The following is a 10,707-nucleotide window of genomic DNA, read 5'->3' on the forward strand; positions in this document are numbered from 1 at the left end:
TTATCATTTTGCTATATTAAATCCAGCTTTACATTTTTGTCTGTGAAATGCTCTAAGAACATTGCCTCATACCCTTAGCTTAATTCCAAATGATCAACTTCGAAGCAGAGACTACAGGACACTGAACATCTGGATATTCGCAAACATTGTTTTTTGAATGAAGTTTTCCTTTGTTGGTGTTGATTTGCCAGCCTTCCTTGACGCTTTTGATTAACAACCATCAACAAAAGACTCCCTAAGTAATCCATATCGGTGTGATTCAAACTCAGAGTCTCTTTACCAAGAAGGAATTATGTGTATAGAAAAAGAGTGATCGAAAGTGCTCCATTTTCATGTTCTACATTGAAATCCTCATTCTGTTTATTTGTGGACCCTGTGTCTGGCTCTGGAGGCACTCGGCTGAAACGGGCCCCAGAGCCTGGGCTGCAGACCCTTGCATACACATGCACTGCAGCCCGGGCTCAGGATGGGCTCAGGAAAGGCCTGTGCTGGGAATCCCGGGCACAGCCAAAGGCTCTCCCTGGCAGCATGAACACAAACAGCAACCCTGAGTTCAGCTGAATTAGACCCTCATCAGCAGAGAAAGGGGAACTGCTAGATGACCAATGGCCCCAGTGTACCTGAGGCTAGGAGGCTTCTCTGGATGCAGAATTTCCAGTGCTACAGCTAGAACCACACAGGGCAGGCTGGTATGGTTGGTCACCTAGTGGGCTGGTGGGCTTTTTGGGACAGCAGCAAACACCACATGGAGCCAGTGTGTGGTAACCCAAAGTGCCTTTCCTGCACCACCCCTCCTGTGCTGGGTTTGTTGAATGCCTTTTACAGAAGAGGCATATTACTTTGGTTTTCAAAGTCCAACTGGTTCTTCCAGGTCTGGCTAAAACATCACTTCCTTTATGAAATCTCCCTCAATTCAATTCTCCAATTCAAATAGACTGGTTCTCTACTGCTGGAACAGGCCCATGGCTCCTGCAGTACTTAGGAAATCCCAAAAGCTCCGACAATGAAAAGCTCTTATGTAAGCTTCTTGGCGGCAAAATCTTACCTTACTGACCTGGGGTTTTGATAGTCTTTATTTGCCTCACTGATATGAATATTCATACATTTTTGCTGCATAAATATATTAATGTGTTTGATAACAGAGGGACACCCAGACTCTGATGTGGGTGTTAGTTAATAAATGATACATATAGCACATTATCACTCTAGAATCTGAAAAATTCCTACACGCAGGTGGTCCCAGGGTTTCAGATAAGGGACAGCAGACCTGTACTTTTACAAGGACACTGTTTCACTTGGCTTGTTTGTGATTAATGATTGCATATCTCTGTGCCTCATCTTCCTCATCTATAAAATGAGATAATAACATCTTTCTGACATATAAAATGAAAAGTGTTGCAAACAAGTAAAAAAACAAGTACTGTTACTTCTCTCATCATTGTTATACTAATGTGCTTTCTATTTTATTTATCTTTGAGTCTCTGCAAAGAACTACCTTTTTCATAGCTGGTGCTCAATAAACATTGGGTGTAGACAAGTGTTCGAAATGACAAGCTCAGGGGTGATTTTCTCAGTGTCCCATCTCAGATTTGATCTACAGCTTGGAGTGGGGGAGGAGTGGGAAAAAAATTGATCTACAACTGAATTTCCAGAAATAGGCAGAATGCAGTCATTCAAATGTTGCCTCTGCCCTGTTGACTATGTGCAGAACCTAGGTCATAATATACGGAAGTAGCTGCTAATGGGGTCATTCTTAAACTTGAATAAAGGGAGAATTTAATAGGCCCTTTAGAACACAGCACAGTAGGGGTGCCTGGGAGCTTAGTTGGTTAAGCGTCTGACTTTCGCTTAGGTCATGATCTCACGGTTCGTGGGTTCAAGCTCCGCGTCGGGCTCTGTGCTGACTGCCAGCTCAGAGCCTGGAGCCTGTTTCAGTCTGTGACTCCCTCTCTCTCTGACCCTCCCCTGCTCACGCTGTCTCTCTCTCTCTCTCTCTCCTAGAAATAAATAAAACATTAACTAAAAAAACACAGCACAGTAAGGTACAGCATATCTGAAGCCGGTGAAAAGATGCCACGACAGAAGATGAGCGTGTTTGGCATTCAGCATTTAGAAATGAGGTGACTTGTCAGAGCAAAGCAGTGTTCTTTGTAATTCAAATGCAATCTACTGCAATCTAAATCATGGGACACTTTTTGACTGTTCAACACAAATACCAAGATGAAAGAAACTTGGAACAAAATCTCTGTTTTCCAGAATTGAGATACCTGATATCAGGAAGGCATTGTTCTTACTCCTGAGCAATCTAGAAAAAATAATTGTCACCCTTTTAAAGCCTGTTATTTCATATATGACTGGCAAACATCAGTAGTGTCTTTTTCAAATACAAAGGCATAAGCAATGAGAGTTCAAAGGGACTGTGGAAGCTCCTAACTCATGCAGAAACTCCTTCTTTAGTGTCTTTAGACACTAGAAGGTCAGACACTTTAGACACTAGGTGGGTCAGCCACCTTCTACTTGGTTTTGTTTGGGAGGAAGAATCATTGACTCCAGGGACCACCTTATTTTCCAGCAATTCTAGTTGTTAGAAAATGAGTTCTGACATTGATCCAAAATCTTCCTTGTAATTCCCACTCTGTAGTTTCAACCTTCTAGAATGTCTGAGGACCAAATGTGTTTTTCCTCTCATCATGACAGTACCAGCTTGGAGGGTTTAGCTGCAGTGAACAGAATACCTAAGTCCCATGGTTAAGCAAATAGAAACTTCTCTTCCTCACAAAGCAAAATATCTGGAGGTTGGCAGTCCAGCTGGTAGAGCTTTTAAGGATACAGGTGCTTCTCCATCTTCCTAGCTCTTCTTGGTGTGTTTTCTACTTTATCCTCAGGTAGGAAGAAAGAAAGAACTAGGCAGTGAAAGGCATGCCAGTTGATTTTTTTCTTCTTAAAAGGTAAGTAGAAAGTTTCCTGAAAGTCTGATTCATTGGACTTCTCCTTATCCAGAATGGGTTCATGGTCACCCCTAGACTGGCTGTAGGGGATGAGATTACATTGGCTAGTTTAGACCCACCATGCTTCCACTTCCAGGACCTGGGTGGCGCCTCTTCTTTGTGAGATCAAGACAGTAACCTAAACAGATCTGTCTGGTTAGCGGGGTAGAAGGAGGTAGGGTGGAGAGAATGGATGGTGCAAGGGCCATGAGCACAGAACCTGCCAGAATCATACTTCAAATATTCAAAGATTGCTTTTACATCTCCCTGTAGTTTTCTCTCTTCAAGGTTAAAATGCACTGAGTTTTTTTTCCCCCTTCAATTCTCTTACGTATTTATGTTGGCCTCCTGTGTATGGCTCTAGTGTGTGCCTGGAGCTCAGCCCAGCCTTTCCGATGTGCCTGGCACCAGTGCATAGTGTGGTAGGACTATCTCTCGTGGTCAGACTCTGCATTTTCCATCCACATTGTTGGCTTTTGTGGCAATCATTTTGTGGGCTGGCTCTTACAGAGTTTGCTGTCAATTCTTCAGTTTCATAGGAACTGCCAGCAAGTCAGATCATATCCAGTATCTGTGTAATTGATTAAAAAAAAAACCTAAATGAGGCATACAAAGTGCTGATTCGGGGAACCAGTGTATTAAAATACAGTAAGGATTTATTTTGGTTAACCTTAAACAGCTGTTCACTAATAAAATATGTTCAGAGGACTAAGACATGAATTTTATAGAGCCCTTTTAAAATTTTCTGAAAAATCCATAGGTAGCATTGATATATTTATTACTGCATATGGATTTAAAAGAAAAACTGTCACCTCTTTATGTTTCTTTTTGCTTTACCTCAAACACTTTTTTCTGGGACATTATTGTATGCATCGACCAGGCCACACCAAATCAATTTGATTTATGCTGTAACAGAGTGGAAAATAGAAAGTAAGGCACAATGACTTTAGTATGTTCAATAATGAGTATGTAATAGAGAACTAATACTTTTGGAAATATTTTATTTCATGAAATTTTAAGAAATATGGAATTCTCATTCTAGGCGCTTTTTGGTCTAAAGCATTTTTATCCAATAGAGGATTAGTATGTCTTGAAAAGCAGAAGTGTTAACAGTTATACTGTAACCATCACATTTGGTTTTGTGATACCCAGCATGTAACCACCCATCTCTAGGTTTGTCATGAAATAGTTCTTATCAATGTAAATGATTTCAATTCACTTTAATTATATATAGATGAATAGATTTAGATAAATCTACATAAATAGATGACATATGGACTTCGTGTGTAGATTGGGGGATGTTATGAAAGTCTGTATTCAGATTAGGGTACCAAATATCCAAACCATTATAAATCACAGTTACATATTATAGTGTGGCTTTATAAATATTGCAATTACTCACTACCATAATAAGTGTGGGTCTTAAGGCCTGTCAAGAATCTGTTCTGAACATTAGAATTTCATCACAATCTGTAAGAGATTATTCTTACTGAATCTATAAGAGGCCGCAGAGACAGTGACAAGAATATTTATTTCGCAAAGCTTATGCAAGCTTTTTAAGCAACCTGGAAAGAACAAAGTTGGCTTCCAAACCCACATACAAAATGGAAAGAATCATGTGTTTGCAGACTTTTAAAAGTATACTGTTGTTAGAGTAATGTGAACATGATGGTATTCTGTGAGTTATGCCAAAGTGTTGAAATGAATATATAAAATAACAAGCTAAAAAATACCCCAGAATTCAAAACAATATGTACACACTACTTATAATCATGTAAAATAGATGTACAACTTTTAAAAATGTCAGGGAATGTAGAGAGATATAATTAATCACTTAATGTTTAGTAGATTCTTTCTGTATTTTTCAAAACTAAGTTACTCGCTCACTCTGGCTATGGCTGAGTGAGCAGGGTGGCAAATTTTGTCCCTGAAAAACAATTATGAGCATGGGCAAAGTGAAAAAAGAAACAAACAAGAATCCATTCAGTACTCTAGAAATCAACTAAAGGTTATAATAACCTGAGAAGCATTTGTGCTTGAAATACTGCTAAACATTGGTTAAGAAATGTCGTAATCTGTGGCAGTCTGGCCTACAGATGCTCCTACTTCTCCCTCACTCCAGTGCCAACAAACTCAGTCCACGCAGGGGTTCTACCAATGCCAGGTGTTGCCAGGTGAGTACCGGCAGTTTCTCTACCACAGTCAAAAGGAGATCACTTGATTTGGTGGCATTGATGTGCTTGGAACTAACAATCTCAGAGGCAGGTGAGTGATCATGCCAATGGCTTCAGTCCGAAGTGGCAGTAGTGGCTGGGACAAACATATTACTGTCTGAAACTGCCTGAATACATGGCAAGACAGGAAGGACCTCAAGTCAGCCAGAGTCCTAACCAACCCTGAGCCAATGCACATACACAGCGGAGGCGCAAAGGGCCCAGTGGAAAGTAATGACTGGGAAGACTCGAAAATGACTTGATATTTGAATTTTCTGCTCTACTCACACACAGATCCATTGATATAGGACAGAAAGAAGGCTTACTGGCTTGATGTAGTTGAGTATGATCTCTCTCTGGTCATTGGATGACCATTATACTATGCAAACATAGGAAGCCAGGCTTAAAAATAATAAAGAAAATCAATGATTTTTAAATAAGATCTCTTTTCTCTGAAAAGAGAAAAATTTAAAAAGACAAAGACAAACTTTTAGTTAGACTGACCAGAAAAACAGAAAGAAGATACAAATTTCCAAAATCAGGAATGAAAGAGGGGACATCACTACTGACCCTATAGATACTTAAAAAATTATAAGAAAATATTATGAACAAGTTTATGGCAATAAATTAAAAGTCTTAGATGAGAGAGCTTTAAAGTTTGTGTGTTTCAAGGAATTGATTCCTTTAACTAAAAATTTAAGAAAGAAACAACACCATTTATATGCACTGTGTTCCAGAAAATACACGGGAAAGCTCATGTTATAAGACCAGCATTACCCTGATATCAAAACCAGACAAAATAAAGAAACAACTCATGCAAAATCTTTGTGTGTCTGGTAGAATCTATTAAAGATTTTCAGCATATGGGAAGTGGGGAAAAGTTTACATTAGAGCAACACAAATAAAACAGAATATTAGATAGTCCTCTAATACACTGGTTCTCAATTAAAAAGTGAATTTCCTCCCAGGGAATATTTGACAACGACTAGAGATGTTTTTGGTTGTCATCACATTTAAGGTATCTTCCTAAGCAAATACAGTACACTCTCTAAGAGGAATTTTATTCCCATTTGTTAAGATAACAATCATTTTCAACTTGTTATACACTCAGAGAGTTGTATACTTGGGATACTATGGTGGATGTGTTTTTGTCACATGCTTTTTTCACTTAATAGAGTATCATGAATATTTTCCCATTGCTCACCTAAAAGGATGCTGTTTGCCTAATGTTCCCTGTTCTCCCTTCTTTAAGGACATAATAGGATCACACCTCCTGGCACCTTTGCAATAGGTGGGGTGATGTGCCTAGTTTTGTTAAATGAGTTGAGAATGGAATTGACACAGTTTCCAGACCAGAGTATTTATTTGCTTATTTGATAACTTTCAGAGCTCTTTATTTCTTATGATAACTTGACTAGCAATGTTTGAGGTCAGAGTTTTTCCATCAGCCTGGATATCTGAGGGACGATGATGAAAAGAAGACTTCATTGGTGTGAGGTACATGTAGCATGAGAAAGAAAGAAACTTCCATTATTTAAAAATTTTTAATGTTTATTAATTTTTGAAACAGACAGACAGAGCATGAGTGGTGGGGAGGGAAAGAGAGAGAGGTAGCAGAGAATTTGAACCAGGCTCCAGGATCTGAGCTGTCAGCACAGAACCCAATGTGGGACTCAAACCCACAGACCATGAGATCATGACCTGAGCCAAAGTCGGATGCTTAACCAACTGAGCCACCCAGGCACCCTGACTTCTGTTATTATAGATCATTGGGACTTTGGTGATGTTTATTTCTGCAGTACGACCTAGTGTATTCTGATTGGTACATCTGATACCCACTCATCACTTCTGTTTAGAGGCTTACTTCTCACCATCAGATAAAGGTGACTATATCCAAGATCAAGAGGGTTAATCTTCTTTGGTCTATCTGAATAATTGCCATCCTATTCTTTTTCCAGGGGTTAGTTTAGAGGTAAGCTTATGACTCTCTTCTGAGGCATAATGGGGGGTCTGCTGGGGGCTCCTAAGTAAAGTTTCCCTGATTCTAGATATGGGACCTGAAGAGACAGTCCTTTGGGTTTCTGGACATTGCTGTATTTGGATATGGTGCCTGGAACCTGGTAGCCATCTTGAAATAGTGAAGGAGAACTTCCTAAAGCAAATCTGACTCACTAAGGATAGCAGAACGTGGTTCTTGATAACATTGTTGAGGTCAGGGATCAACCAACCTGAAACTTGTCCTACCTCTGGACTTTCTGATAGGTGCCATAATAGAAGTGCTTATTTTAAAGTCAGTTTCAGTCAGTGTTTTATGTTACTTGAAACTGAAAACATTGTAAGTGATATATCATGAAGTTGACTTCTGCAATGTTAATTTAATTGTCTGTAAAGCATGTCTAGACTGTAGTATATTTAATTAACTTCCTGTGACTTAACATTTAGGTAGTTTTACGTTTTCAGCCGCTATAATAAAAAGAGGGTCCCTTTCTGCAAATAGTGCCAAATAAAAGTTACAAGCATTTTTCTGCTTCCTAAGAGTGGGAGGCTTGCCTCTCTTTGAGCCAGATCTTCATTCATTCACCCACTCATTTATATTTTTTGAGTGCCTACCATGCTGGAGATAGTATTTTAGAACTGACAAAATCCAGGTCCTCTTTGCAGTTCATAAGAGCTTGTGTTCTTTTGATTTGTTAAAACTAACCAATGGCGCTTTAGTGATGTAAATGTGAAACTAATTCCCACCCTTTGATTCTTGGAGAAAAGATGACAGCCTACGCACTGGACTGAGAGATGAAGTATTTTGATTAGAAATATAAAGTAAACATGCATATTTTAGCATAAAAACTTATGGCTCCAGACTTTGTAACTTCTTAGGGAAATCCACAATTTTCCATGTATGAATTTAAATTACCTATTCCTTCAAATTATTCTTTTGTTTTTAAAACCACTTAATTGAAGCATAATTGACATATAGAGACACAACTTGATGTGTTTGGAGATAAGTACACACCTATGAAACCATCATTATAATCAGTGCCATAAACTAGTGCATCACCCCCAAAAGTTTCTTCCCACCTCTAGAAAACAAAACTCAATGAATTATCACCATACACCTGTTAGGATGGGATATGTATATATATGTATTTGTAAAAGGATTCCCTTCTACATATAACAAGTATTGGCAAGAATGTAGAGGAAAGGAAATCCTTTTACCCTGTTGGTGGGAATGCAAAATGGTGTAGTCACTATGGAGGTTCCGTAAAAAATTAAAAATAACATTACTGTTCGATCAAGCAATCCCACTTCTGGGTACATTTCCAAAGGAAATGAAATCTTGATCTTGATGAGATATCTGTACCCCCATGTTCATTGCAACATTATTTACAATAGTCAAGATATAGAAACAACCTAAATTCCCATCAACAGATGAATGGATAAAAAAAATGTGAGACGGTTATATATAATAGAAAATTATTCAGCCTTGCAGAAGAAGGAAACCCCACCATTTGCAAGACATGGATGGACCTGGAGGACCTTATGCTAAATGAAATATGTCAGAGAAAGACAAATACAGTATAATCTCATTTTTCTGTGGAATATAAAATAGTCAAACTAGTGGAAGGAGAAAGTGAAATGGTGGCAGGGGGAAAGGGAAAACATTTGGTCATACAGAATGAATAAGTTCTTTATTATTGTTATTATTATTATTAATTATTTTATCCTCACGTTAGATAACATACAGTGTAGTCTTGGCATAGAATCCAGTGATTCATCACTTGCATACAATACCCAGTGTCCATCCCAACAAGTGCCCTCCTTAATGCCCATCACACATTTTCCCCATCCCCAGCAACCCTCAGTTTGTTCTCTGTAAATTTAAGTGTCTTTTATGATTTGCATCCCTCTCTGTTTGTATGTTATTTTTCCTTCCCTTTCCTTCTGATCATCTTGTTAAGTTTCTCAAGTTCCACATATGAGTGAACTATATCTGTCTTTCTCTGACTGGCTTATTTCTCTTAGCATAATACCCTCCAGTTCCATCATGTTGCTGCAAAGGCAAGATTTCATCCTTTTTCATCACAGAGTAGTATTCCATTATATGTATGTGCCACATCTTCTTAATCCACAGGATGAATAAGTTCTGGAGAACTATGACTTCACTGTAAGGCCTGAGATTAAACAGTGCTGTACTATATACTTAAAATTTTGATAACAGAGTAGATTTTTGTTAAGTACTCTTGCCACAAAAGCAAAAAGCAAAATAAAGCATAACAAAAAAGGATAGATTATTATTTCTTTAAAGGTTGTATGTTCTTATTGCATATCATCTAGGAAAAGTTGAGGGCTAGCCCGGTAGGCACAGTACATGTGGGCTGAGGTGTAGAGGGAGAATACTATGAAAATAAGAACTGAGTCCTCAAAATATTGAGATTTTTTTTTTAAAAAGCTGTCTCCACAAACTCCCCCGCTTCTATAAAGATTTATCATTTACAAATACAGTGAAAGGAACTTGAGTAATTTGCCCATTTTTTTCTATTATGTGCCTTAGAGATGGCTCACTAAAAACTTGTATCTGACACAACAGAATAACATTTGTGGAATGTCATATAGTAGTGACAGTACTGAGGTTGATTGTTACAGACATATTAAAGTCCCTGAGTATTAAATGATTGCATCCTATTTATTTATCTCGTTCTATGTTCTGGAACAAAAGGTTAAACATCGGGGTGCCCTGGGTGGCTCAGTCAGTTAAGTGTCTGACTCTTAATTTCAGTTCAGGTCATGATCTCATGGTTTGTGAGCTGGAGCCCTGCAATGAGCTCTCAGCTGACAGCATGGAGACCACTTGGGATTCTCTCTTCCTCTCTCTCCTGCTCCTCCCTGCTTGCTCTCTCTCTCTCTCTCTCTCTCTCTCGATAATAAATAACTTAAAAAAAAAGGTTAACCATTCATTGCATTATTTTCTGCAGATAAGTCTTTTTTCTCACCCTGAAATTTGATGGTAATTAAATTCTGATGTTTTTCCAAGCTACTGTATGAAGAGGAGGCTGAAGGCCATCACTATATGGCACACTGCAACATAAGGGCCCTCTCTTCCGTTCACCAATTCTGGCGCATTTCCAAAATATACCCAATATTTCAGTTTTATTTCTGTCCAGGGGACTGGGTGCCAAGGATCAGATATAAGCACAGGTGCATTTAAGCAGCAAGATTACAGTCGACAGACTCTGAAAATTGAAAATGGCAGCCTGGTGAGGCTGGCAAAGCCACAACCACATCACGCCTTCTGGGTCCAGGGCTGAAGAGGCATCTCCACAAACTTAATGGTGCATTCGCCTCAGCTGTGGGGTCACAGAAATTACAGATCATGCGGTACCTGGGTATCCGGGGATGGTTCACAGTTCTGCTTCCTGTCTGCTGCACGATGTTGGACAAGACAATATATCACTCTGAGTACCAAATGTAGAGATAAAAACGAAAGCATTTACTTCATTGAGTTACTTTTA

The 10,707-nt window shown here is 38.8% G+C and overlaps 1 pseudogene; it reads right to left on the minus strand.

The window, feature by feature from the left end:
- Positions 1 to 10,229: 10,229 nt before the first annotated feature.
- Positions 10,230 to 10,503, minus strand: LOC144243157 (protein kish-A pseudogene; annotated as a pseudogene).
- Positions 10,504 to 10,707: the final 204 nt, after the last annotated feature.

This window comes from Crocuta crocuta, unplaced genomic scaffold, assembly GCF_008692635.1.
Source record: "Crocuta crocuta isolate KB4526 unplaced genomic scaffold, BGI_CrCroc_1.0 scaffold26, whole genome shotgun sequence".
Lineage (NCBI taxonomy): Eukaryota > Metazoa > Chordata > Mammalia > Carnivora > Hyaenidae > Crocuta > Crocuta crocuta.